The sequence below is a fragment of the Scyliorhinus torazame genome, chromosome 20 (assembly GCF_047496885.1).
Source record: "Scyliorhinus torazame isolate Kashiwa2021f chromosome 20, sScyTor2.1, whole genome shotgun sequence".
Classification (NCBI taxonomy): Eukaryota; Metazoa; Chordata; class Chondrichthyes; order Carcharhiniformes; family Scyliorhinidae; genus Scyliorhinus; species Scyliorhinus torazame.
Genome location: NC_092726.1, coordinates 77088313 through 77113899, shown reverse-complemented (window position 1 = coordinate 77113899; position 25587 = coordinate 77088313). Strand labels below are relative to the sequence as shown.

Genomic DNA, 25587 nt, shown 5'->3' with positions numbered 1-25587 from the left:
CAGCTGTTGGAAGTGAGCGTCACTCAGTGTCCCCGCAGGACACAGACAGCTTTTCACAATACAAGAGCCGCCTTGACAAAATGTAAAATACAGCATAATTCTAGAAACAGGCTCAACGGCAGCGAGCCTCAAAGACAGTTATTACATTCATAGAGAGAAAATCAGCAACTATTGAAACATTCACCTGCAACAACAATCGAGTTGACCATCCTGCCTTTCGAGTCTGGACACTGAATTCTCTCAATCCCACTGAATTCTCTCAATCCCACTGACTTCTCTCAATCCCAATCTGTGCGCTGACTCTCAGCCGCCAGAGCTCATTTCAAAAGTTCAAACACTCCAACAGTTTACGGACTGATTTAGTTCAGTTCTCTAACCCGCTGCCTGCGCCAAATCAAACACCCAGGTTTACCTGTCCGGCAGGCTGCAGCTGATCCATCTCCTTCACCCTGCAGCAGTGTTGTCCTGGGAAACAGGCAGCTTGGAGTTTCAGTGTGAACCAGGTGAGGATCCGCCCCGATTGACAAAGGGAGTTACAGACACGCCCCTTAAACTGGCATTCAGATCTTGAGCAGAAAAATATATTTAAATATCTAGCAATATTTAAATGGTATAGAAAACTTTTAAAAAGTTGTTACATTTTAAATACAATTAGCACTTCTAAAATGCGTTTAAAGCATAGAAACAGCGAAAAAATCATTACTCCGACAGTTTCGGGGTTCCTTTAAAACTATTAGTTCAGCAAAGAATCTGCAAAACTAACATCTGAAAAGCACAACGGGCTGCAAATGTTATCCGGTCTGTCTGTGAGGACAAAGATTCGTATTTTGTTCTGTGCTTTTCTTTTAAACTATTAAGTCAGCAAATATCAGCAAAACTGACTTTGAAAAGCACAATAGTTTGCGAATGTTACTCATTCCGCCTGACAGGGAGAGATTGACTTGTGTCCAGGGAATGGGAAAGCGTCATAAACAACAGATGTTGCAAGACAGCGTCGCTCAGTGTAACCGCAGGGGAGAGACCTCGGAGAGTTAAAATAAAGCTTTTCGTAATACAAGGGCGTACTTTACAAAACGTATAGTTTAGTACAATCAGGGAGACAGGCACAAGGGTCGGGATGCTTGAATACAATTAATACACTTGTATGATAAAAATACAAATATTTCAACATTCACCGACAACCATAACCGAGTTGAGCATTCTGCTTTTCCAGCCTGCTCACTGAAATCTCTCAATCCCGATCTCTGTCTGTATCTCAGCCGTTTACACAATCTCCTTACTAATGCGTGTGAGATTGGGAGTTAGGTTTTGAGAGAGTGTGGGTTGTGAGAGTTGGAGGCAGTGAGGGGGCTGAGAGTGGAAGGCAGTGAGGAAAGTGAGAGTTGAGGGTGAGGTGAGTAAGAGTGGGAGACGGTGAGGGGAGTTAGAGTGGAAGGCAGTGAGGGGAGTGAGAGTTGAGAGTGAGGTGTATGATAGTGGGAGACAGTGATGGGAGTGAGAGTGGCAGACAATGAGGGGAGTTAGAGTGGGAGACAGTGAGGGGAGTTAGAGTGGAAGGCAGTGAGGGGTGTGAGAGTGGGGGACAGTGAGGGGAGTGAGAGTTCAGACAGTGAGGGGTGTGAGGCTGGGTGACAGTGAGGGGAGTGAGAGTGGGAGACAGTGAGGGGAGTGCGAGTGCAGGCAGTGAGGGGTGTGAGAGTGTGTGACAGTGAGGGGTGTGAGAATGGGAGACAGTGAGGTGTGTGAGAGTGGGAGACAGTGAGGGGAGTGAGAGTGGGAGACCGAGAGGCGAATGGGAGTGGAACAGAATGAGGTGTGTGAGCGTGGTAGATAGTGAGGGGTGTGAGAGTGGGTGAGAGTGAGGGGTATTAAGGTAGGAGGCAGTGAGGGGAGTGAGAGCGGGAGAGGGTGTGGGTTGTGAGAGTGGGAGCCAGTGAGGGGAATGAGAGAAGGAGACAATGAGGAGAGTGGGATTGAGAGACAGTGAGGGGCGTGAGAGAGGGAGAGAGTGAGGGGTGTGAGTGTGGGATACAGTGAGGCGAATGAGAGTGGGAGACAGTGAGGGATGTTAGAGAGGAAGACTGTGAGGGTTGTTAGAGTGAGAGACAGTGAGGTGCGTGAGAGTGGGAGAGAGTGATGTGTTTTAGAGTGGGAGTCAGTGAGGGGTGTGAGAGTGGTAGACAATGAGGGGAGTGAGAGTGGGAGACAGTGAGGGGAGTGAGAGTGGGAGACAGTGAGGGGTGTGAGAGTGGGAGACAGTGAGGGGAGTGAGAGTGGGAGACAGTGAGGGGAGTGAGAGTGGGTGACTGTGAGGGGTGTGCGAGTGGTAGACAATGAGGGGAGTGAGAGTGGGAGACAGTGAGGGGAGTGAGAGTGGGAGACAGTGAGGGGTGTGAGAGTGGAAGACAGTGAGGGGAGTGAGAGTGTGAGACAGTGAGGGGAGTGAGAGTGGGTGACTGTGAGGGGTGTGAGAGTGGGAGACAGTGAGGGGAGTGAGAGTGGGAGACAGTGAGGGGAGTGAGAGTTGGAGACAGTGAGGGGAGTGAGAGTGGGAGACAGTGAGGGGAGTGAGAGTGGGAGACAGTGAGGGGAGTGAGACTGGGAGACAGTGAGGTGAGTGAGCGTGGGAGACAGTCAGGGGTGAGAGAGTGGGAGACAGTGAGGGGAGTTAGAGTGGGAGACAGTGAGGGGAGCGGGACTGGGAGACAGTGAGGGGAGTGAGAGTGGGAGACAGTGAGGGGAGTGAGAGTGAGAGACAGTGAGTGAGTGAGAGTGTGAGACCGTGAGGTGATTGAGAGTGGGAAATAGTGAGGGGAGTGAGAGTGGGAGACAGTGAGGGGAGTGAGAGTGGGAGACAGTGAGGGGAGTGAGAGTGGGAGACAGTGAGGGGAGTGAGAGTGAGAGACAGTGAGTGAGTGAGATTGGGAGACAGTGAGGGGTGTGAGAGTGGGAGAGAGTGAGGGGAGTGAGAGTGGGAGACAGTGAGGGGAGTGAGAGTGGGAGACAGTGAGGGGAGTGAGAGTGGGAGGCAGTGAGGGATGTTAGAGAGGAAGACTGTGAAGGTTTTTAGAGTGGGAGACAGTGAGGTGCATGAGAGTGAGAGAGAGTGAGGTGTTTTAGAGTGGGAGTCAGTGAGGGGTGTGAGAGTGGAAGATAATGAGGGCTGTGAGAGTAGGTAACAGAGACGTTTGAGTGGGAGACAGTGAGGGTTGTGAGCGAGGGACACAGTGAGGAGTGAGGGTGGGATACAGTGAGGGAATGAAAGACGGGGACAGTAAAATGTGTGATGTTGGGAAAGAATGAGGTGTGTGAAAGGGAGACAAAACGTGGTGTGAGAATGGGACAGAGTGAGGGGTATCAGAATTGAAGATTTTGAGGCGTGTGAGAGTGAGAGACTGTGAGGGGAGTGAGAGTGGTAGACAGTGAGGGGAGTGAGAGTGGGAGACAGTGAGGGGAGTGAGAGTGGGAGACAGTGAGGGGAGTGAGAGTGGGAGACAGTGATGGGTGTGAGAGGGGGAGACACTGAGGGGAGTGAGAGGGAGAGACAGTGAGGGGTGTGTGAGTGGGTGACAGTGAGGGTTGTGAGAGTGGGTGACAGTGAGGGGAGTGAGAGTGGGAGACAGTGAGGGGAGCGAGAGGGAGAGACAGTGAGGGGTGTGAGAGTGGGAGACAGTGAGGGGAATGAGAGTGGGAGACAGTGAGGGGAGTGAAAGTGGGAGACAGTGAGGGGAGTGAGAGAGGGAGACAGTGAGGGGAGCAAGAGTCGGAGACAGTGAGGGGAGTGAGAGTGGGAGACAGTGATGTGTGTAAGAGTGGGAGACAGTGAGGGGAGTGAGAGTGCGAGACAGTGAGGGGAGTGAGAGTGGGTGACAGTGAGAGGAGTGAGAGTGGGAGACAGTTAGGGGAGTGAGAGTGGGAGACAGTGAGGGGAGGGAGAGTGGGAGACAGTGAGGGAGATGAGAGTGGGAGGCAGTGAGGGGAGTGAGCGCGGGAGACAGTGAGGGGAGTGAGAGTGGGAGACAGTGAGGGGAGTGAAAGTGGGAGACAGTGAGGGGAGTAAGAGTGGGAGACAGTGAGGGGAGCGAGAGTCGGAGACAGTGAGGGGAGTGAGAGTTGAGAGTGAGGTGTATGATAGTCGGAGACAGTGATGGGAGTGAGAGTGGCAGACAATGAGGGGATTTAAAGTGGGAGACAGTGAGGGGAGTTAGAGTGGTAGGCAGTGAGGGGTGTGAGAGTGGGGGACAGTGAGGGGAGTGAGAGTTCAGACAGTGAGAGGTGTGAGACTGGGTGACAGTGAGGGGAGTGAGAGTGGGAGACAGTGAGGGGAGTGCGAGTGCAGGCAGTGAGGGGTGTGAGAGTGTGTGACAGTGAGGGGTGTGAGAATGGGAGACAGTGAGGTGTGTGAGAGTGGAAGACAGTGAGGGGAGTGAGAGTGGGAGACCGAGAGGCGATTTAGAGTGGGACACAATGAGGTGTGTGAGCGTGGTAGATAGTGAGGGGTGTGAGAGTGGGTGAGTGTGAGGGATATTAAGGTAGGAGACAGTGAGGGGAGTGAGAGCGGGAGAGGTTGTGGGTTGTGAGAGTGGGAGCCAGTGAGGGGAATGAGAGAAGGAGACAGTGAGGAGAGTGGGATTGAGAGACAGTGAGGGGCGTGAGAGAGGGAGAGAGTGAGGCGTGTGAATGTGGGATACAGAGAGGCGAATGAGAGTGGGAGACAGTGAGGGATGTTAGAGAGGAAGGCTGTGAGGGTTGTTAGAGTGGGAGACAGTGAGGGGAGTGAGAGTGGGAGACAGTGAGGGGAGTGAGAGTGGGAGACAGTGAGGGGAGTGAAAGTGGGAGACAGTGAGGGGTGTGAGAGTGGGTGACAGTGAGGGGAGTGAGACTGGGAGACAGTGAGGGGAGTGAGAGTGGGAGACAGTGTGGGGGGTGAGAGTGGGAGACAGTGAGGGGAGTGAGAGTGGGAGACAGTGAGGGGACTGAGGGTGGGAGACAGTGAGGTGAGTGAGAGTGGGAGACAGTGAGGGATGTGAGAGTGGGAGACAGTGATGGGAGTGAGAGTGGGAGACAGTGAGGGGAGTGAGAGTGGGAGACAGTGAGGGGAGTGAGAGTGGGGGACAGTGAGGGGAGTGAGAGTGGGAGACAGTGAGGGCCCAGAGAGTGGGAGACAGTGAGGGGTGTGAGAGTGGGAGACAGTGAGGGGAGTGAGAGTGGGAGACAGTGAGGGGAATGAGAGTGGGAGACAGTGAGGGGAGTGAAAGTAGGAGACAGTGAGGGGAGTGTGAGTGGGAGACAGTGAGGGGAGTGAGAGTGGGAGACAGTGAGGGGATTGAGAGTGGGAGACAGTGAGGGGAGTGAGAGTGGGAGACAGTGAGGGGAGTGAGAGTGGGAGACAGTGAGGGGAGTGAGAGTGGGAGACAGTGAGGGGAGTGAGAGTGGGAGACAGTGAGGGGAGTGAGAGTGCAGACAGTGAGGGGAGTGAGAGTGGGAGACAGTGAGGGGAGTGAGAGTGGGAGACAGTGAGGGGAGTGAGAGTGGGAGACAGTGAGGGGAGTGAGAGTGGGAGACAGCGAGGGGAGAGAGAGTGCAGACAATGAGGGGAGTGAGAGTGGGAGACAGTGAGGGGAGTGAGAGTGGGAGACAGTGAGGGAATTGAGAGTGGGAGAGAGTGAGATGAGTGAGAGTGGGAGAAAGTGAAGGAAGTGAGAGTGAGAGACAGTGTGGGGAGTGAGAGTGGGGACAGTGAGGGGATTGAGACTGGGAGACAGTGAGGAGAGTGAGAGTGGGGGACAGTGAGGGGAGTGAGAGTGGGAGACAGTGAGGGGAGTGAGAGTGGGAGACAGTGAGGGGAGTGAGAGTGGGAGACAGTGAGGGGAGTGAGAGTGGGAGACAGTGAGGGGAGTGTGAGTGGGAGACAGTGAGGGGAGTGAGAGTGGGAGACAGTGAGGGGAGTGAGAGTGGGAGACAGTGAGGGGAGTGAGAGTGGGAGACAGTGAGGGGTTTGAGAGTGGGAGACAGTGAGGGGAGTGAGAGTGGGAGACAGTGAGGGGAATGAGATTGGGAGACAGTGAGGGGAGTGAAAGTGGGAGACAGTGAGGGGAGTGTGAGTGGGAGACAGTGAGGGGAGTGAGAGTGGGAGACAGTGAGGGGAGTGAGAGTGTGAGACAGTGAGGGGAGTGAGAGTTGGAGACAGTGAGGGGATTGAGAGTGGGAGACAGTGAGGGGAGTGAGAGTGGGAGACAGTGCGGGGAGTGAGAGTGGGAGACAGTGAGGGGAGTGAGAGTGCAGACAGTTAGGGGAGTGAGAGTGGGAGACAGTGAGGGGAGTGAGAGTGGGAGACATTGAGGGGAGTGAGAGTGGGAGACAGTGAGGGGATTGAGAGTGGGAGACAGTGAGGGGAGTGAGAGTGGGAGACAGTGAGGGGAGTGAGAGAGGGAGACAGTGAGGGGAGTGAGAGTGCAGACAGTGAGGGGAGTGAGAGTGGGAGACAGTGAGGGGAGTGAGAGTGGGAGACAGTGAGGGGAGTGAGAGTGGGAGACAGTGAGGGGAGTGAGAGTGGGAGACAGTGAGGTGAGTGAGAGTGGGAGACAGTGAGGGGAGTGTGAGTGGGAGACAGTGAGGGGAGTGAGAGTGGGAGACAGTGAGGGGAGTGAGAGTGGGAGACAGTGAGGTGAGTGAGACTGGGAGACAGTGAGACTGGGAGACAGTGAGGGGTGTGAGAGTGTGAGACAGTGAGGGGAGTAAGAGTGGGAGACAGTGAGGGGATCGAGAGTGGGAGACAGTGAGGGGAGTGAGAGTGGGAGACAGTGAGGTGAGTGAGAGTGGGAGAAAGTGAGGGTAGTGAGAGTGGGAGACAGTGAGGAGCGTGAGAGTGGGAGACAGTGAGGGTAGTGAGAGCGAGAGACAGTGAGGGGAGTGAGAGTGGGAGACAGTGAGGGGAGTGAGAGTGGGAGACAGAGAGGGGAGTGACAGTGGGAGACAGTGAGGGGAGTGAGGGAGGGAGACAGTGAGGGGAGTGAGACTGGGAGACAGTGAGGTGAGTGAGAGAGGGAGACAGTGAGGGGAGTGAGACTGGGAGACAGTGAGGTGAGTGAGAGTGGGAGACAGTGAGGGGAGTGAGAGTGGGAGACAGTGAGGGGAGTGAGAGAGGGAGACAGTGAGGGGAGTGAGACTGGGAGACAGTGAGGTGAGTGAGAGTGGGAGACAGTGAGGGGTGAGAGAGTGGGAGACAGTGAGGGGAGTTACAGTGGGAGACAGTGAGGGGAGTGGGAGTGGGAGACAGTGAGGGGTGAGAGAGTGGGAGACAGTGAGGGGAGTTACAGTGGGAGACAGTGAGGGGAGTGGGAGTGGGAGACAGTGAGGGGAGTGAGCTGTAGACAGTGAGGGGAGTGAGAGTGAGAGACAGTGAGTGAGTGAGAGTGTGAGACAGTGAGGGGATTGAGAGTGGGAGAGCGTGAGGGGAGTGAGAGTGGGAGACAGTGAGGGGAGTGAGAGTGGGAGACAGTGAGGGGAGTGAGAGTGGGAGACAGTGAGGGGAGTGAGAGTGAGAGACAGTGAGTGAGTGAGAGTGTGAGACAGTGAGGTGAGTGAGAGTGGGAGAGAGTGAGGGGAGGGAGAGTGGGAGATAGTGAGGGAAGTGAGAGTGGGAGACAGTGAGGGGAGTGAGAGTGGGAGACAGTGAGGAGGGTGAGAGTGGGAGACAGTGAGGGTAGTGAGAGTGAGAGACAGTGAGGGGTGGGAGAGTGTGAGACAGTGAGGGGAGTGAGAGTGGGAGACAGTGAGGGGTGCGAGAGTGGGAGACAGTGAGGGGAGTGAGAGTGGGAGACAGTGAGGGGAGTGAGAGTGGGAGACAGTGAGGAGGGTGAGAGTGGGAGACAGTGAGGGTAGTGAGAGTGGGAGACAGTGAGGGTAGTGAGAGTGAGAGACAGTGAGGGGAGTGAGAGTGGGAGACAGTGAGGGGAGTGAGAGTGGGAGACAGTGAGGGGAGTGAGAGTGGGAGACAGTGAGGGGACTGAGAGTGGGAGACAGTGAGGGGAGTGAGAGTGGGAGACAGTGAGGGGAGTGAGAGTGGGAGACAGTGAGGGGAGTGAAAGTGGGAGACAGTGAGGGGTGTGAGAGTGGGTGACAGTGAGGGGAGTGAGACTGGGAGACAGTGAGGGGAGTGAGAGTGGGAGACAGTGTGGGGGGTGAGAGTGGGAGACAGTGAGGGGAGTGAGAGTGGGAGACAGTGAGGGGACTGAGGGTGGGAGACAGTGAGGTGAGTGAGAGTGGGAGACAGTGAGGGATGTGAGAGTGGGAGACAGTGATGGGAGTGAGAGTGGGAGACAGTGAGGGGAGTGAGAGTGGGAGACAGTGAGGGGAGTGAGAGTGGGGGACAGTGAGGGGAGTGAGAGTGGGAGACAGTGAGGGCCCAGAGAGTGGGAGACAGTGAGGGGTGTGAGAGTGGGAGACAGTGAGGGGAGTGAGAGTGGGAGACAGTGAGGGGAATGAGAGTGGGAGACAGTGAGGGGAGTGAAAGTAGGAGACAGTGAGGGGAGTGTGAGTGGGAGACAGTGAGGGGAGTGAGAGTGGGAGACAGTGAGGGGATTGAGAGTGGGAGACAGTGAGGGGAGTGAGAGTGGGAGACAGTGAGGGGAGTGAGAGTGGGAGACAGTGAGGGGAGTGAGAGTGGGAGACAGTGAGGGGAGTGAGAGTGGGAGACAGTGAGGGGAGTGAGAGTGCAGACAGTGAGGGGAGTGAGAGTGGGAGACAGTGAGGGGAGTGAGAGTGGGAGACAGTGAGGGGAGTGAGAGTGGGAGACAGTGAGGGGAGTGAGAGTGGGAGACAGCGAGGGGAGAGAGAGTGCAGACAATGAGGGGAGTGAGAGTGGGAGACAGTGAGGGGAGTGAGAGTGGGAGACAGTGAGGGAATTGAGAGTGGGAGAGAGTGAGATGAGTGAGAGTGGGAGAAAGTGAAGGAAGTGAGAGTGAGAGACAGTGTGGGGAGTGAGAGTGGGGACAGTGAGGGGATTGAGACTGGGAGACAGTGAGGAGAGTGAGAGTGGGGGACAGTGAGGGGAGTGAGAGTGGGAGACAGTGAGGGGAGTGAGAGTGGGAGACAGTGAGGGGAGTGAGAGTGGGAGACAGTGAGGGGAGTGAGAGTGGGAGACAGTGAGGGGAGTGTGAGTGGGAGACAGTGAGGGGAGTGAGAGTGGGAGACAGTGAGGGGAGTGAGAGTGGGAGACAGTGAGGGGAGTGAGAGTGGGAGACAGTGAGGGGTTTGAGAGTGGGAGACAGTGAGGGGAGTGAGAGTGGGAGACAGTGAGGGGAATGAGATTGGGAGACAGTGAGGGGAGTGAAAGTGGGAGACAGTGAGGGGAGTGTGAGTGGGAGACAGTGAGGGGAGTGAGAGTGGGAGACAGTGAGGGGAGTGAGAGTGTGAGACAGTGAGGGGAGTGAGAGTTGGAGACAGTGAGGGGATTGAGAGTGGGAGACAGTGAGGGGAGTGAGAGTGGGAGACAGTGCGGGGAGTGAGAGTGGGAGACAGTGAGGGGAGTGAGAGTGCAGACAGTTAGGGGAGTGAGAGTGGGAGACAGTGAGGGGAGTGAGAGTGGGAGACATTGAGGGGAGTGAGAGTGGGAGACAGTGAGGGGATTGAGAGTGGGAGACAGTGAGGGGAGTGAGAGTGGGAGACAGTGAGGGGAGTGAGAGAGGGAGACAGTGAGGGGAGTGAGAGTGCAGACAGTGAGGGGAGTGAGAGTGGGAGACAGTGAGGGGAGTGAGAGTGGGAGACAGTGAGGGGAGTGAGAGTGGGAGACAGTGAGGGGAGTGAGAGTGGGAGACAGTGAGGTGAGTGAGAGTGGGAGACAGTGAGGGGAGTGTGAGTGGGAGACAGTGAGGGGAGTGAGAGTGGGAGACAGTGAGGGGAGTGAGAGTGGGAGACAGTGAGGTGAGTGAGACTGGGAGACAGTGAGACTGGGAGACAGTGAGGGGTGTGAGAGTGTGAGACAGTGAGGGGAGTAAGAGTGGGAGACAGTGAGGGGATCGAGAGTGGGAGACAGTGAGGGGAGTGAGAGTGGGAGACAGTGAGGTGAGTGAGAGTGGGAGAAAGTGAGGGTAGTGAGAGTGGGAGACAGTGAGGAGCGTGAGAGTGGGAGACAGTGAGGGTAGTGAGAGCGAGAGACAGTGAGGGGAGTGAGAGTGGGAGACAGTGAGGGGAGTGAGAGTGGGAGACAGAGAGGGGAGTGACAGTGGGAGACAGTGAGGGGAGTGAGGGAGGGAGACAGTGAGGGGAGTGAGACTGGGAGACAGTGAGGTGAGTGAGAGAGGGAGACAGTGAGGGGAGTGAGACTGGGAGACAGTGAGGTGAGTGAGAGTGGGAGACAGTGAGGGGAGTGAGAGTGGGAGACAGTGAGGGGAGTGAGAGAGGGAGACAGTGAGGGGAGTGAGACTGGGAGACAGTGAGGTGAGTGAGAGTGGGAGACAGTGAGGGGTGAGAGAGTGGGAGACAGTGAGGGGAGTTACAGTGGGAGACAGTGAGGGGAGTGGGAGTGGGAGACAGTGAGGGGTGAGAGAGTGGGAGACAGTGAGGGGAGTTACAGTGGGAGACAGTGAGGGGAGTGGGAGTGGGAGACAGTGAGGGGAGTGAGCTGTAGACAGTGAGGGGAGTGAGAGTGAGAGACAGTGAGTGAGTGAGAGTGTGAGACAGTGAGGGGATTGAGAGTGGGAGAGCGTGAGGGGAGTGAGAGTGGGAGACAGTGAGGGGAGTGAGAGTGGGAGACAGTGAGGGGAGTGAGAGTGGGAGACAGTGAGGGGAGTGAGAGTGAGAGACAGTGAGTGAGTGAGAGTGTGAGACAGTGAGGTGAGTGAGAGTGGGAGAGAGTGAGGGGAGGGAGAGTGGGAGATAGTGAGGGAAGTGAGAGTGGGAGACAGTGAGGGGAGTGAGAGTGGGAGACAGTGAGGAGGGTGAGAGTGGGAGACAGTGAGGGTAGTGAGAGTGAGAGACAGTGAGGGGTGGGAGAGTGTGAGACAGTGAGGGGAGTGAGAGTGGGAGACAGTGAGGGGTGCGAGAGTGGGAGACAGTGAGGGGAGTGAGAGTGGGAGACAGTGAGGGGAGTGAGAGTGGGAGACAGTGAGGAGGGTGAGAGTGGGAGACAGTGAGGGTAGTGAGAGTGGGAGACAGTGAGGGTAGTGAGAGTGAGAGACAGTGAGGGGAGTGAGAGTGGGAGACAGTGAGGGGAGTGAGAGTGGGAGACAGTGAGGGGAGTGAGAGTGGGAGACAGTGAGGGGACTGAGAGTGGGAGACAGTGAGGGGAGTGAGAGTGGGAGACAGTGAGGGGAGTGAGAGTGGGAGACAGTGAGTGGAGTGAGTGTGGGAGACAGTGAGGGGAGTGAGTGTGGGAGACCGTGAGGGGTGAGACAGTGGGAGACAGTGAGGGGAGTTAGAGTGGGAGACAGTGAGGGGAGTGGGAGTGGGAGACAGTGAGGGGAGTGAGAGTTTGAGACAGTGAGGGGAGTGAGAGTGAGAGACAGTGAGGGAGTGAGAGTGTGAGCCAGTGAGGGGATTGAGAGTGGGACAGAGTGAGGGGAGTGAGAGTGGGAGACAGTGAGGGGAGTGAGAGAGGGAGACAGTGAGGGGAGTGAGAGTGGGAGACAATGAGGGGAGTGAGAGTGAGAGACAGTGAGTGAGTGAGAGTGTGAGACAGTGAGGGGAGTGAGATAGGGAGAGTGTGAGGACAGTGAGAGTGGGAGAGAGTGAGGGGAGTGAGAGTGGGAGACAGTGAGGGGAGTGAGAGTGGGAGACAGTGAGGGGAGTGAGAGTGGGAGACAGTGACGGGAGTGAGAGTGGGAGACAGTGAGGAGGGTGAGAGTGGGAGACAGTGAGGGGAGTGAGAGTGGGAGAGAGTGAGGGGAGTGAGTGTGGGAGACAGTGAGGGGAGTGAGAGTGGGAGACAGTGAGGGGAGAGAGAGTGGGAGAGAGTGAGGGTAGTGAGAGTGGGAGACAGGGAGGGAGTGAGAGTGGGAGATAGTGAGGGGTGTGAGAGTGTGAGACAGTGAGGGGAGTGACAGTGGGAGACAGTGAGGGGAGTGAGAGTGGGAGACAGTGAGGGGAGTGAGTGTGGGAGACAGTGAGCGGAGTGAGAGTGGGAGACAGTGAGGAGAGTGAGAGTGGGAGACAGTGAGGGGAGTGAGAGTGGGAGACAGTGAGGTGAGTGAGAGTGGGAGACAGTGAGGGGAGTGAGTGTGGGAGACAGTGAGGGGAGTGAGAGTGGGAGACAGTGAGGAGAGTGAGAGTGGGAGACAGTGAGGGGAGTGAGAGTGAGAGACAGTGAGGGGAGTGAGAGTGGGAGACAGTGAGGTGAGTGAGAGTGGGAGACAGTGAGGGGAGTGAGTGTGGGAGACAGTGAGGGGAGTGAGAGTGGGAGACAGTGAGGGTGTGAGAGTGGGAGAGAGTGAGGCGAGTGAGAGTGGGATACATTGAGGGGTGTTAGAGTGGGAGACAATGAGGTGTATGAGAGTAGGAAACAGTGTGTGAGTGTGAGTGAGAGACAGTGAGGGGAGTGAGATTGGGAGACAGTGAGTGGTGTGTTAGTGGGGCACAGTGAGGGGCGTGAGAATGGGAGACAATGAGGCGAGTGAGAGTGGGAGACAGTGAGGGGAGTGAAAGTGGGAGACAGTGAGGGGTGTGAGAGTTGGAGACAGTGAGGGGAGTGAGAGTGAGAGAGAGTGAAGTAGTGAGTGGAGGAGACAACACACACTTCCATTAACACACACACTCTTCCAGTGACAAACACATCCATTAACACACACACATCCAGTGACACACATTCATTAACACACACACTGATCCAGTGACATTCACATCCATTAGCACACATACATCCTTTAACACTCACATACATCCATTAAGACACACACATGAACACACTCACAGACATCCAGTGACATGCACACACATCCATTAACACACACTCATCCAGTGACACGCACACACATCCATTAACACACACTCATCCAGTGACACGCACACACATCCAGTGACACACACATATAAACACACAGACACATCCAGTGACACGCCCTCACCTCCAGTGGCTCATACACATCCAGTGACACATACACATCCAGTGACACACGCACGAATCCATGAGCACACACATACGTCCACAAAACACACACACACACAATAATTGAACATCAGGAAAGCAGCAGAATAAATCTTGCTGGGGTTTAAACCATTCTGCAATGTGGCTGATTTGAGAAGACTGCATCCCGCCTTCGGGCAGCAACAACAAGTGAGTGACAACCAAGTTGTTCTGGAAACCCGAGCGGTTTCTCTTTATACATTTGAACCTGGCTCACTGAGGTGCCTGTTTGGAACAATTTTATTTCATCTCTTTTCTCCCGTAGGATGTTGGACACTTCACTAATAGTGTTTTGGAGATTCAAGAATTGGTTTTCAAACCTGGTTTACTTCCCTCCTGCAGGATCAAAGTATTTTTAAAACTCCTAATTCAGCAAAGGATGATCAAGACAGAATTCGGAAAAAACACAATGGAGCAGGTGTATTATACGGTCTGTCTGAGAGGCCAGCGATTGGCTGCTCTCCAGGGAATTGGAAAGCGTCATAAACAACAGCTGTTGGAAGTGAGCGTCACTCAGTGTCCCCGCAGGAGACAGACAGCTTTTCACAATACAAGAGCCGCCTTTACAAAATGTAAAATACAGCATAATTCTAGAAACAGGCTCAACGGCAGCGAGGCTCAAAGACAGTTATTACATTCATAGAGAGAAAATCAGCAACTATTGAAACATTCACCTGCAACAACAATCGAGTTGAGCAACCTGCCTTTCTAATCTGGCCACTGAATTCTCTCAATCCCACTGAATTCTCTCAATCCCACTGAATTCTCTCAATCCCAATCTGTGCGCTGACTCTCAGCCGCCAGAGCTCATTTCAAACGCTCAAACAATCCAACAGTTTACGGACTGATTTAGTTCAGTTCTCTAACCCGCTGCCTGCGCCAAATCAAACACCCAGGTTTACCTGCCCGGCAGGCTGCAGCTGATCCATCTCCTTCACCCTGCAGCAGTGTTGTCCTGGGAAACAGGCAGTTTGGAGTTTCAGTGTGAACCAGGTGAGGATCCGCCCCGATTGACAAAGGGAGTTACAGACACGCTCCTTAAACTGGCATTCAGATCTTGAGCAGAAAAATATATTTAAATATCTAGCAATATTTAAATGGTATAGAAAACTTTTTAAAAGTTGTTACATTTTAAATACAATTAGCAATTCTAAAATGCGTTTGAAGCATAGAAACAGCGATGAAATCATTACTCCGACAGTTTCGGGGTTCCTTTAAAACTATTAGTTCAGCAAAGAATCTGCAAAACTAACATCTGAAAAGCACAATGGGCTGCAAATGTTATCCGGTCTGTCTGTGAGGACAAAGATTCGTATTTTGTTCTGTGCTTTTCTTTTAAACTATTAAGTCAGCAACTATCTGCAAAACTGACTTTGAAAAGCACAATAGTTTGCGAATGTTACTCATTCCGCCTGACAGGGAGAGATTGACTGGTGTCCAGGGAATGGGAAAGCGTCATAAACAACAGATGTTGCAAGACAGCGTCGCTCAGTGTAACCGCAGGGGAGAGACCTCGGAGAGTTAAAATAAAGCTTTTCGTAATACAAGAGCGTACTTTACAAAACGTATAGTTTAGTACAATCAGGGAGACAGGCACAAGGATCGGGATGCTTGAATACAATTAATACACTTGTATGATAAAAATACAAATATTTCAACATTCACCGACAACCATAACCGAGTTGAGCATTCTGCTTTTCCAGCCTGCTCACTGAAATCTCTCAATCCCGATCTCTGTCTGTATCTCAGCCGTTTACACAATCTCCTTACTAATGCGTGTGAGATTGGGAGTTAGGTTTTGAGAGAGTGTGGGGTGTGAGAGTTGGAGGCAGTGAGGAAAGTGAGAGTTGAGGGTGAGGTGAGTAAGAGTGGGAGACGGTGAGGGGAGTAAGAGTGGAAGGCAGTGAGGGGAGTGAGAGTTGAGAGTGAGGTGTATGTTAGTGGGAGACAGTGATGGGAGTGAGAGTGGCAGACAATGAGGGGAGTTAGAGTGGGAGACAGTGAGGGGAGTTAGAGTGGTAGGCAGTGAGGGGTGTGAGAGTGGGGGACAGTGAGGTGAGTGAGAGTGCAGACAGTGAGGGATGTGAGACTGGGTGACAGTGAGGGGAGTGAGAGTGGGAGACAGTGAGGGGAGTGCGAGTGCAGGCAGTGAGGGGAGTGAGAGTGGGAGACCGAGAGGCGAATGAGAGTGGGACACAATGAGGTGTGTGAGCGTGGTAGATAGTGAGGGGTGTGAGAGTGGGAGATAGTGAGGAGAGCGAGAATGAGAGAGAGTGAGGGGTTTAAGAGTAAGAGACAGTGTGGTGTGGGAGAGTGGGTGAGAGTGAGGGATATTAAAGTAGGAGACAGTGAGGGGAGTGAGAGCGGGAGTGGGTGTGGGTTGTGAGAGTGGGAGCCAGTGAGGGGAATGAGAGAAGGAGACAGTGAGGAGAGTGGGATTTAGAGACAGTGAGGGGCGTGAGAGAGGGAAAGAGTGAGGGGAGTTACAGTGGGAGACAGCGAGGGGAGTGGGAGTGGGAGACAGTGAGGGGAGTGAGAGCTGTAGACGGTGAGGGGAGTGAGAGTGAGAGACAGTGAGTGAGTGAGAGTGTGAGACAGTGAGGGGATTGAGAGTGGGAGAGAGTGAGGGGAGTGAGAGTGGGAGACAGTGAGTGGAGTGAGAGTGGGAGACAGTGAGGGGAGTGAGAGTGGGAGACAGTGAGGGGAGTGAGAGTGAGAGACAGTGAGTGAGTGAGAGTGTGAGACAGTGAGGGGAGTGAGAGTGGGAGAGAGTGAGGGGAGTGAGAGTGGGAGACAGTGAGGGAAGTGAGAGTGGGAGACAGTGAGGGGAGAGAGAGTGGGAGAGAGTGAAGGAGTGAGAGCAGGAGACAGTGAGGTGAGTGAGAGTGGGAGACAGTGAGGGGTGTGAGAGTGTGAGACAGTGAGGGGAGTGAGAGTGGGAGACCGTGAGGGATGCGAGAGTGGGAGACAGTGAGGGGAGTGAGAGTGGGAGACAGTGAGGAGGGTGAGAGTGGGAGACAGTGAGGGTAGTGAGAATGGGAGACAGTGAGGGTTGTGAGAGTGAGAGACAGAGAGGGGAGTGAGAGTGGGAGACAGTGAGGGGAGTGAGAGTGGGAGACAGTGAGGGGAGTGAGAGTGGGAGACAGTGAGGGGAGTGAGAGTGGGAGACAGTGAGGGGAGTGAGAGTGGGAGACATGAAGGGAGTTAGAGTGGGAGACAGTGAGGGGAGTGAGAGTGGGAGACAGTGAGGGGAGTGAGAGTGGGAGACAGTGAGGGGAGTGTGAGTGGGAGACAGTGAGGGGAGTGAGAATGGGAGACAGTGAGGGGAGTGAGAGTAGGAGACAGTGAGGGGAGTGAGAGTGGGAGACAGTGAGGGGAGTGAGAGTGGGAGACAGTGAGGGGAGTGAGAGTGGGAGACAGTGAGGGGAGTGAGAGTGGGAGACAGTGAGGGGAGTGAGAGTGGGAGACAGTGAGGGGAGTGAGACTGGGAGACAGTGAGGTGAGTGAGAGTGGGAGACAGTGAGGGGTGAGAGAGTGGGAGACAGTGAGGGGAGTTAGCGTGGGAGACAGTGAGGGGAGTGGGAGTGGGAGACAGTGAGGGGAGTGAGAGTGGGAGACAGTGAGGGGAGTGAGAGTGAGAGACAGTGAGTGAGTGAGAGTGTGAGGCAGTGAGGGGATTGAGAGTGGGAGAGAGTGAGGGGAGTGAGAGTGGGAGACAGTGAGGGGAGTGAGAGTGGGAGACAGTGAGGGGAGTGTGAGTGGGAGACAGTGAGGGGAGTGAGAGTGGGAGACAGTGAGGGGTGTGAGAGTGGGAGACAGTGAGGGGAGTGAGAGTGGGAGACAGTGAGGGGAATGAGAGTGGGAGACAGTGAGGGGAGTGAAAGTGGGAGACAGTGAGGGGAGTGTGAGTGGGAGACAGTGAGGGGAGTGAGAGTGGGAGACAGTGAGGGGAGTGAGAGTGGGAGACAGTGAGGGGAGTGAGATTGGGAGACAGTGAGGGGATTGAGAGTGGGAGACAGTGAGGGGAGTGAGAGTGGGAGACAGTGAGGGGAGTGAGAGTGGGAGACAGTGAGGAGAGTGAGAGTGCAGACAGTGAGGGGAGTGAGAGTGGGAGACAGTGAGGGGAGTGAGAGTGGGAGACAGTGAGGGGAGTGAGAGTGGGAGACAGTGAGGGGATTGAGAGTGGGAGACAGTGAGGGGATTGAGAGTGGGAGACAGTGAGGGGAGTGAGAGTGGGAGACAGTGAGGGGAGTGAGAGTGCAGACAGTGAGGGGAGTGAGAGTGCAGACAGTGAGGGGAGTGAGAGTGGGAGACAGTGAGGGGAGTGAGAGTGGGAGACAGTGAGGGGAGTGAGAGTGGCAAACAGTGAGGGGAGTGAGAGTGGGATACAGTGAGGTGAGTGAGACTGGGAGACAGTGAGGTGAGTGAGTGTGGGAGACAGTGAGGTGTGTGAGTGTGTGAGACAGTGAGGGGAGTGAGAGTGGGAGACAGTGAGGGGTGCGAGAGTGTGAGACAGTGAGGGGAGTGAGAGTGGGAGACAATGAGGGGTGTGAGAGTGGGAGACAGTGAGGGGAGTGAGAGTGTGAGACAGTGAGGGGAGTGAGAGTGGGAGACAGTGAGGAGCGTGAGTTTGGGAGACAGTGAGGGTAGTGAGAATGAGAGACAGTGAGGGGAGTGAGAGTGGGAGACAGTGAGGGGAGTGAGAGTGGGAGACAGTGAGGGGAGTGAGAGTGGGAGACAGTGAGGGGAGTGAGAGTGGGAGACAGTGAGGGGAGTGAGAGTGGGAGACAGTGAGGGGAGTGAGAGTGGGAGACAGTGAGGGGTGTGAGAGTGTGAGACAGTGAGGGGAGTGAGATATAGAAACAGTGAGGGGAGTGAGAGTGGGAAACAGTGAGGGAAGTGGGAGTGGGAGACAGTGAGGGGAGTGAGAGTGGGAGACAGTGAGGGGAGTGAGAGAGGGAAACAGTGAGGGGAGTGAGAGTGGGAAACAGTGAGGGAAGTGGGAGTGGGAGACAGTGAGGGGAGTGAGAGTGGGAGACAGTGAGGGGAGTGAGAGTGGGAAACAGTGAGGGGAGTGAGAGTGGGAGACAGTGAGGGGAGTGAGAGTGGGAGACAGAGAGGTGAGTGAGAGTGGGAGACATGAAGGGGAGTGAGAGTGGGAGACAGTGAGGGGATTGAGAGTGGGAGACAGTGAGGTGAGTGAGAGTGGGAGACAGTGAGGGGAGTGAGAGTGGGAGACAGTGAGGGGAGTGAGAGTGGGAGACAGTGAGGGGAGTGAGAGTGGGAGACAGTGAGGGGAGTGAGAATGGGAGACAGTGAGGGGAGTGAGAGTGGGAGACAGTGAGGGGAGTGAGAGTGGGAGACAGTGAGGTGAGTGAGAATGGGAGACAGTGAGGGGAGTGAGAGTGGGAGACAGTGAGGGGAGTGAGTGTGGGAGACAGTGAGGGGAGTGAGACTGGGAGACAGTGAGGGGAGTGAGAGTGGGAGACAGTGAGGGGAGTGAGAGTTGGATACAGTGAGGTGAGTGAGACTGGGAGACAGTGAGGTGAGTGAGAGTGGGAGACAGTGAGGTGTGTGAGAGTGTGAGACAGTGAGGGGTGCGAGAGTGGGAGACAGTGAGGGGAGTGAGAGTGAGAGGCAGTGAGGGAAGTGAGAGTGGGAGACAGTGTGGGGAGTGAGAGTGGGAGACAGTGAGGGGAGTGAGAGTGGGAGACAGTGAGGGGAGTGAGAGTGGGAGTCAGTAAGGGGAGTGAGAGTGGGAGTCAGTGAGGGGAGTGAGAGTGGGAGACAGTGAGGGGAGTGAGAGTGGGAGACAGTGAGGGGAGTGAGAGTGGGAGACAGTGAGGGGAGTGAGAGTGGGAGACATGAAGGGAGTTAGAGTGGGAGACAGTGAGGGGAGTGAGAGTGGGAGACAGTGAGGGGAGTGAGAGTGGGAGACAGTGAGGGGAGTGAGAGTGGGAGACAGTGAGGGGAGTGAGAATGGGAGACAGTGAGGGGAGTGAGAGTGGGAGACAGTGAGGGGAGTGAGAGTGGGAGACAGTGAGGGGAGTGAGAGTGGGAGACAGTGAGGGGAGTGAGAGTGGGAGACAGTGAGGGGAGTGAGAGTGGGAGACAGTGAGGGGAGTGAGAGTGGGAGACAGTGAGGGGAGTGAGAGTGGGAGACAGTGAGGGGAGTGAGACTGGGAGACAGTGAGGTGAGTGAGAGTGGGAGACAGTGAGGGGTGAGAGAGTGGGAGACAGTGAGGGGAGTTAGCGTGGGAGACAGTGAGGGGAGTGGGAGTGGGAGACAGTGAGGGGAGTGAGAGTGGGAGACAGTGAGGGGAGTGAGAGTGAGAGACAGTGAGTGAGTGAGAGTGTGAGGCAGTGAGGGGTTTGAGAGTGGGAGAGAGTGAGGGGAGTGAGAGTGGGAGACAGTGAGGGGAGCGAGAGTGGGAGACAGTGAGGGGAGTGTGAGTGGGAGACAGTGATGGGAGTGAGAGTGGGAGACAGTGAGGGGAGTGAGAATGGGAGACAGTGAGTGGAGTGAGAGTGGGAGACAGTGAGGGGTGTGAGAGTGGGAGACAGTGAGGGGAGTGAGAGTGGGAGACAGTGAGGGGAATGAGAGTGGGAGACAGTGAGGGGAGTGAAAGTGGGAGACAGTGAGGGGAGTGTGAGTGGGAGACAGTGAGGGGAGTGGGAGACAGTGAGGGGAGTGAGAGTGGGAGACAGTGAGGGGAGTGAGAGTGGGAGACAGTGAGGGGATTGAGAGTGGGAGACAGTGAGGGGAGTGAGAGTGGGAGACAGTGAGGGGAGTGAGAGTGGGAGACAGTGAGCAGAGTGAGAGTGCAGACAGTGAGGGGAGTGAGAGTGGGAGACAGTGAGGGGAGTGAGAGTGGGAGACAGTGAGGGGAGTGAGAGTGGGAGACAGTGAGGGGATTGAGAGTGGGAGACAGTGAGGGGATTGAGAGTGGGAGACAGTGAGGGGAGTGAGAGTGGGAGACAGTGAGGGGAGTGAGAGTGCAGACAGTGAGGGGAGTGAGAGTGCAGACAGTGAGGGGAGTGAGAGTGGGAGACAGTGAGGGGAGTGAGAGTGGGAGACAGTGAGGGGAGTGAGAGTGGGAAACAGTGAGGGGAGTGAGAGTGGGATACAGTGAGGTGAGTGAGACTGGGAGACAGTGAGGTGAGTGAGTGTGGGAGACAGTGAGGTGTGTGAGTGTGTGAGGCAGTGAGGGGAGTGAGAGTGGGAGACAGTGAGGTGTGCGAGAGTGTGAGACAGTGAGGGGAGTGAGAGTGGGAGACAATGAGGGGTGTGAGAGTGGGAGACAGTGAGGGGAGTGAGAGTGGGAGACAGTGAGGGGAGTGAGAGTGGGAGACAGTGAGGAGCGTGAGTTTGGGAGACAGTGAGGGTAGTGAGAATGAGAGACAGTGAGGGGAGTGAGAGTGGGAGACAGTGAGGGGAGTGAGAGTGGGAGACAGAGAGGGGAGTGAGAGTGGGAGACATGAAGGGAGTGAGAGTGGGAGACAGTGAGGTGAGTGAGAGTGGGAAACAGTGAGGGAAGTGGGAGTGGGAGACAGTGAGGGGAGTGAGAGTGGGAGACAGTGAGGGGAGTGAGAGTGGGAAACAGTGAGGGAAGTGGGAGTGGGAGACAGTGAGGGGAGTGAGACTGGGAGACAGTGAGGGGAGTGAGAGTGGGAGACAGTGAGGGGAGTGAGAGTGGAAGACAGTGAGGGGAGTGAGAGTGGGAGACAGTGAGGGGAGTGAGAGTGGGAGACAGTGAGGTGAGTGAGAGTGGGAGACAGTGAGGGGAGTGAGAGTGGGAGACAGTGAGGGGAGTGAGAGTGGGAAACAGTGAGGGGAGTGAGAGTGGGAAACAGTGAGGGAAGTGGGAGTGGGAGACAGTGAGGGGAGTGAGAGTGGGAGACAGTGAGGGGAGTGAGAGTGGGAGACATGAAGGGGAGTGAGAGTGGGAGACAGTGAGGGGAGTGAGAGTGGGAGACAGTGAGGGGAGTGAGAGTGGGAGACAGTGAGGGGAGTGAGAGTGGGAGACAGTGAGGTGAGTGAGAATGGGAGACAGTGAGGGGAGTGAGAGTGGGAGACAGTGAGGGGAGTGAGTGTGGGAGACAGTGAGGGGAGTGAGACTGGGAGACAGTGAGGGGAGTGAGAGTGGGAGACAGTGAGGGGAGTGAGAGTGGGATACAGTGAGGTGAGTGAGACTGGGAGACAGTGAGGTGAGTGAGAGTGGGAGACAGTGAGGTGTGTGAGAGTGTGAGACAGTGAGGGGTGCGAGAGTGGGAGACAGTGAGGGGAGTGAGAGTGAGAGGCAGTGAGGGAAGTGAGAGTGGGAGACAGTGTGGGGAGTGAGAGTGGGAGACAGTGAGGGGAGTGAGAGTGGGAGACAGTGAGGGGAGTGAGAGTGGGAGTCAGTAAGGGGAGTGAGAGTGGGAGACAGTGAGGGGAGTGAGAGTGGGAGACAGTGAGGGGAGTGTGAGTGGGAGACAGTGATGGGAGTGAGAGTGGGAGACAGTGAGGGGAGTGAGAATGGGAGACAGTGAGTGGAGTGAGAGTGGGAGACAGTGAGGGGTGTGAGAGTGGGAGACAGTGAGGGGAGTGAGAGTGGGAGACAGTGAGGGGAATGAGAGTGGGAGACAGTGAGGGGAGTGAAAGTGGGAGACAGTGAGGGGAGTGTGAGTGGGAGACAGTGAGGGGAGTGGGAGACAGTGAGGGGAGTGAGAGTGGGAGACAGTGAGGGGAGTGAGAGTGGGAGACAGTGAGGGGATTGAGAGTGGGAGACAGTGAGGGGAGTGAGAGTGGGAGACAGTGAGGGGAGTGAGAGTGGGAGACAGTGAGGAGAGTGAGAGTGCAGACAGTGAGGGGAGTGAGAGTGGGAGACAGTGAGGGGAGTGAGAGTGGGAGACAGTGAGGGGAGTGAGAGTGGGAGACAGTGAGGGGATTGAGAGTGGGAGACAGTGAGGGGATTGAGAGTGGGAGACAGTGAGGGGAGTGAGAGTGGGAGACAGTGAGGGGAGTGAGAGTGCAGACAGTGAGGGGAGTGAGAGTGCAGACAGTGAGGGGAGTGAGAGTGGGAGACAGTGAGGGGAGTGAGAGTGGGAGACAGTGAGGGGAGTGAGAGTGGGAAACAGTGAGGGGAGTGAGAGTGGGATACAGTGAGGTGAGTGAGACTGGGAGACAGTGAGGTGAGTGAGTGTGGGAGACAGTGAGGTGTGTGAGTGTGTGAGGCAGTGAGGGGAGTGAGAGTGGGAGACAGTGAGGTGTGCGAGAGTGTGAGACAGTGAGGGGAGTGAGAGTGGGAGACAATGAGGGGTGTGAGAGTGGGAGACAGTGAGGGGAGTGAGAGTGGGAGACAGTGAGGGGAGTGAGAGTGGGAGACAGTGAGGAGCGTGAGTTTGGGAGACAGTGAGGGTAGTGAGAATGAGAGACAGTGAGGGGAGTGAGAGTGGGAGACAGTGAGGGGAGTGAGAGTGGGAGACAGAGAGGGGAGTGAGAGTGGGAGACATGAAGGGAGTGAGAGTGGGAGACAGTGAGGTGAGTGAGAGTGGGAAACAGTGAGGGAAGTGGGAGTGGGAGACAGTGAGGGGAGTGAGAGTGGGAGACAGTGAGGGGAGTGAGAGTGGGAAACAGTGAGGGAAGTGGGAGTGGGAGACAGTGAGGGGAGTGAGACTGGGAGACAGTGAGGGGAGTGAGAGTGGGAGACAGTGAGGGGAGTGAGAGTGGAAGACAGTGAGGGGAGTGAGAGTGGGAGACAGTGAGGGGAGTGAGAGTGGGAGACAGTGAGGTGAGTGAGAGTGGGAGACAGTGAGGGGAGTGAGAGTGGGAGACAGTGAGGGGAGTGAGAGTGGGAAACAGTGAGGGGAGTGAGAGTGGGAAACAGTGAGGGAAGTGGGAGTGGGAGACAGTGAGGGGAGTGAGTGGGAGACAGTGAGGGGAGTGAGAGTGGGAGACATGAAGGGGAGTGAGAGTGGGAGACAGTGAGGGGAGTGAGAGTGGGAGACAGTGAGGGGAGTGAGAGTGGGAGACAGTGAGGGGAGTGAGAGTGGGAGACAGTGAGGTGAGTGAGAATGGGAGACAGTGAGGGGAGTGAGAGTGGGAGACAGTGAGGGGAGTGAGTGTGGGAGGCAGTGAGGGGAGTGAGACTGGGAGACAGTGAGGGGAGTGAGAGTGGGAGACAGTGAGGGGAGTGAGAGTGGGATACAGTGAGGTGAGTGAGACTGGGAGACAGTGAGGTGAGTGAGAGTGGGAGACAGTGAGGTGTGTGAGAGTGTGAGACAGTGAGGGGTGCGAGAGTGGGAGACAGTGAGGGGAGTGAGAGTGAGAGGCAGTGAGGGAAGTGAGAGTGGGAGACTGTGGGGAGTGAGAGTGGGAGACAGTGAGGGGAGTGAGAGTGGGAGACAGTGAGGGGAGTGAGAGTGGGAGTCAGTAAGGGGAGTGAGAGTGGGAGACAGTGAGGGGAGTGAGAGTGGGAGACAGTGAGGGGAGTGAGAGTGGGAGACAGTGAGGAGCGTGAGAGTGGGAGACAGTGAGGTGAGTGAGAGTGGGAGACAGTGAGGGATGTGAGAGTGGGAGACAGTGATGGGAGTGAGAGTGGGAGACAGTGAGGGGAGTGAGAGTGGGAGACAGTGAGGGGAGTGAGAGTGGGAGACAGAGAGGGGAGTGAGAGTGGGAGACAGTGAGGAGAGTGAGAGTGGGAGACAGTGAGGGGAGTGAGAGTGGGAGACAGTGAGGGGAGTGAGAGAGGGAGACAGTGAGGGGAGTGAGACTGGGAGACAGTAAGGTGAGTGAGAGTGGGAGACAGTGAGGGGTGAGAGAGTGGGAGACAGTGAGGGGAGTTACAGTGGGAGACAGTGAGGGGAGTGGGAGTGGGAGACAGTGAGGGGAGTGAGAGCTGTAGACAGTGAGGGGAGTGAGAGTGGGAGACAGTGAGGGGAGTTACAGTGGGAGACAGTGAGGGGAGTGAGAGTGAGAGACAGTGAGTGACTGAGAATGTGAGACAGTGAGGGGATTGAGAGTGGGAGAGAGTGAGGGGAGTGAGAGTGGGAGACAGTGAGGGGAGTGAGAGTGGGAGACAGTGAGGGGAGTGAGAGTGCAGACAGTGAGGGGTGTGAGACTGGGTGACAGTGAGGGGAGTGAGAGTGGGAGACAGTGAGGGGAGTGCGAGTGCAGGCAGTGAGGGGAGTGAGAGTGGGAGACCGAGAGGCGAATGAGAGTGGGACACAATGAGGTGTGTGAGCGTGGTAGATAGTGAGGTGTGTGAGAGTGGGAGATAGTGAGGAGAGCGAGAATGAGAGATAGTGAGGGGTTTAAGAGTAAGAGACAGTGAGGTGTGGGAGAGTGGGTGAGAGTGAGGGATATTAAGGTAGGAGATAGTGAGGGGAGTGAGAGCGGGAGAGGGTGTGGGTTGTGAGAGTGGGAGCCAGTGAGGCGAATGAGAGAAGGAGACAGTGAGGAGAGTGGGATTGAGAGACAGTGAGGGGTGAGAGAGAGGGAGAGAGTGAGGGGAGTTACAGTGGGAGACAGTGAGGGGAGTGGGAGTGGGAGACAGTGAGGGGAGTGAGAGCTGTAGGCAGTGAGGGGAGTGAGAGTGAGAGACAGTGAGTGAGTGAGAGTGTGAGACAGTGAGGGGATTGAGAGTGGGAGAGAGTGAGGGGAGTGAGAGTGGGAGACAGTGAGTGGAGTGAGAGTGGGAGACAGTGAGGGGAGTGAGAGTGGGAGACAGTGAGGGGAGTGAGAGTGAGAGACAGTGAGTGAGTGAGAGTGTGAGACAGTGAGGGGAGTGAGAGTGGGAGAGAGTGAGGGGAATGAGAGTGGGAGACAGTGAGGGAAGTGAGAGTGGGAGACAGTGAGGGGAGAGAGAGTGGGAGACAGTGAGGAATGCGAGAGTGGGAGACAGTGAGGGGAGTGAGAGTGGGAGACAGTGAGGGGAGTGAGAGTGGGAGACAGTGAGGAGAGTGAGAGTGCAGACAGTGAGGGGAGTGAGAGTGGGAGACAGTGAGGGGAGTGAGAGTGGGAGACAGTGAGGGGAGTGAGAGTGGGAGACAGTGAGGGGATTGAGAGTGGGAGACAGTGAGGGGATTGAGAGTGGGAGACAGTGAGGGGAGTGAGAGTGGGAGACAGTGAGGGGAGTGAGAGTGCAGACAGTGAGGGGAGTGAGAGTGCAGACAGTGAGGGGAGTGAGAGTGGGAGACAGTGAGGGGAGTGAGAGTGGGAGACAGTGAGGGGAGTGAGAGTGGGAAACAGTGAGGGGAGTGAGAGTGGGATACAGTGAGGTGAGTGAGACTGGGAGACAGTGAGGTGAGTGAGTGTGGGAGACAGTGAGGTGTGTGAGTGTGTGAGGCAGTGAGGGGAGTGAGAGTGGGAGACAGTGAGGGGTGCGAGAGTGTGAGACAGTGAGGGGAGTGAGAGTGGGAGACAATGAGGGGTGTGAGAGTGGGAGACAGTGAGGGGAGTGAGAGTGGGAGACAGTGAGGGGAGT

General features: G+C 55.7%; 1 long non-coding RNA gene across 1 annotated transcript in view; it reads right to left on the bottom strand.

Annotated features, from left to right (window-relative positions):
* LOC140396760 (uncharacterized) overlaps positions 1-25587 on the bottom strand; it is a 231863-nt gene that overhangs the window by 149008 nt on the left and 57268 nt on the right. Inside the window, exons 2-3 of the long non-coding RNA XR_011936626.1 lie at positions 14023-14176; positions 413-566 (exon numbers count right to left, since the gene is read on the bottom strand). This is a non-coding gene — a long non-coding RNA (uncharacterized lncRNA). The remainder of the gene's footprint in view (positions 1-412; positions 567-14022; positions 14177-25587) is intronic.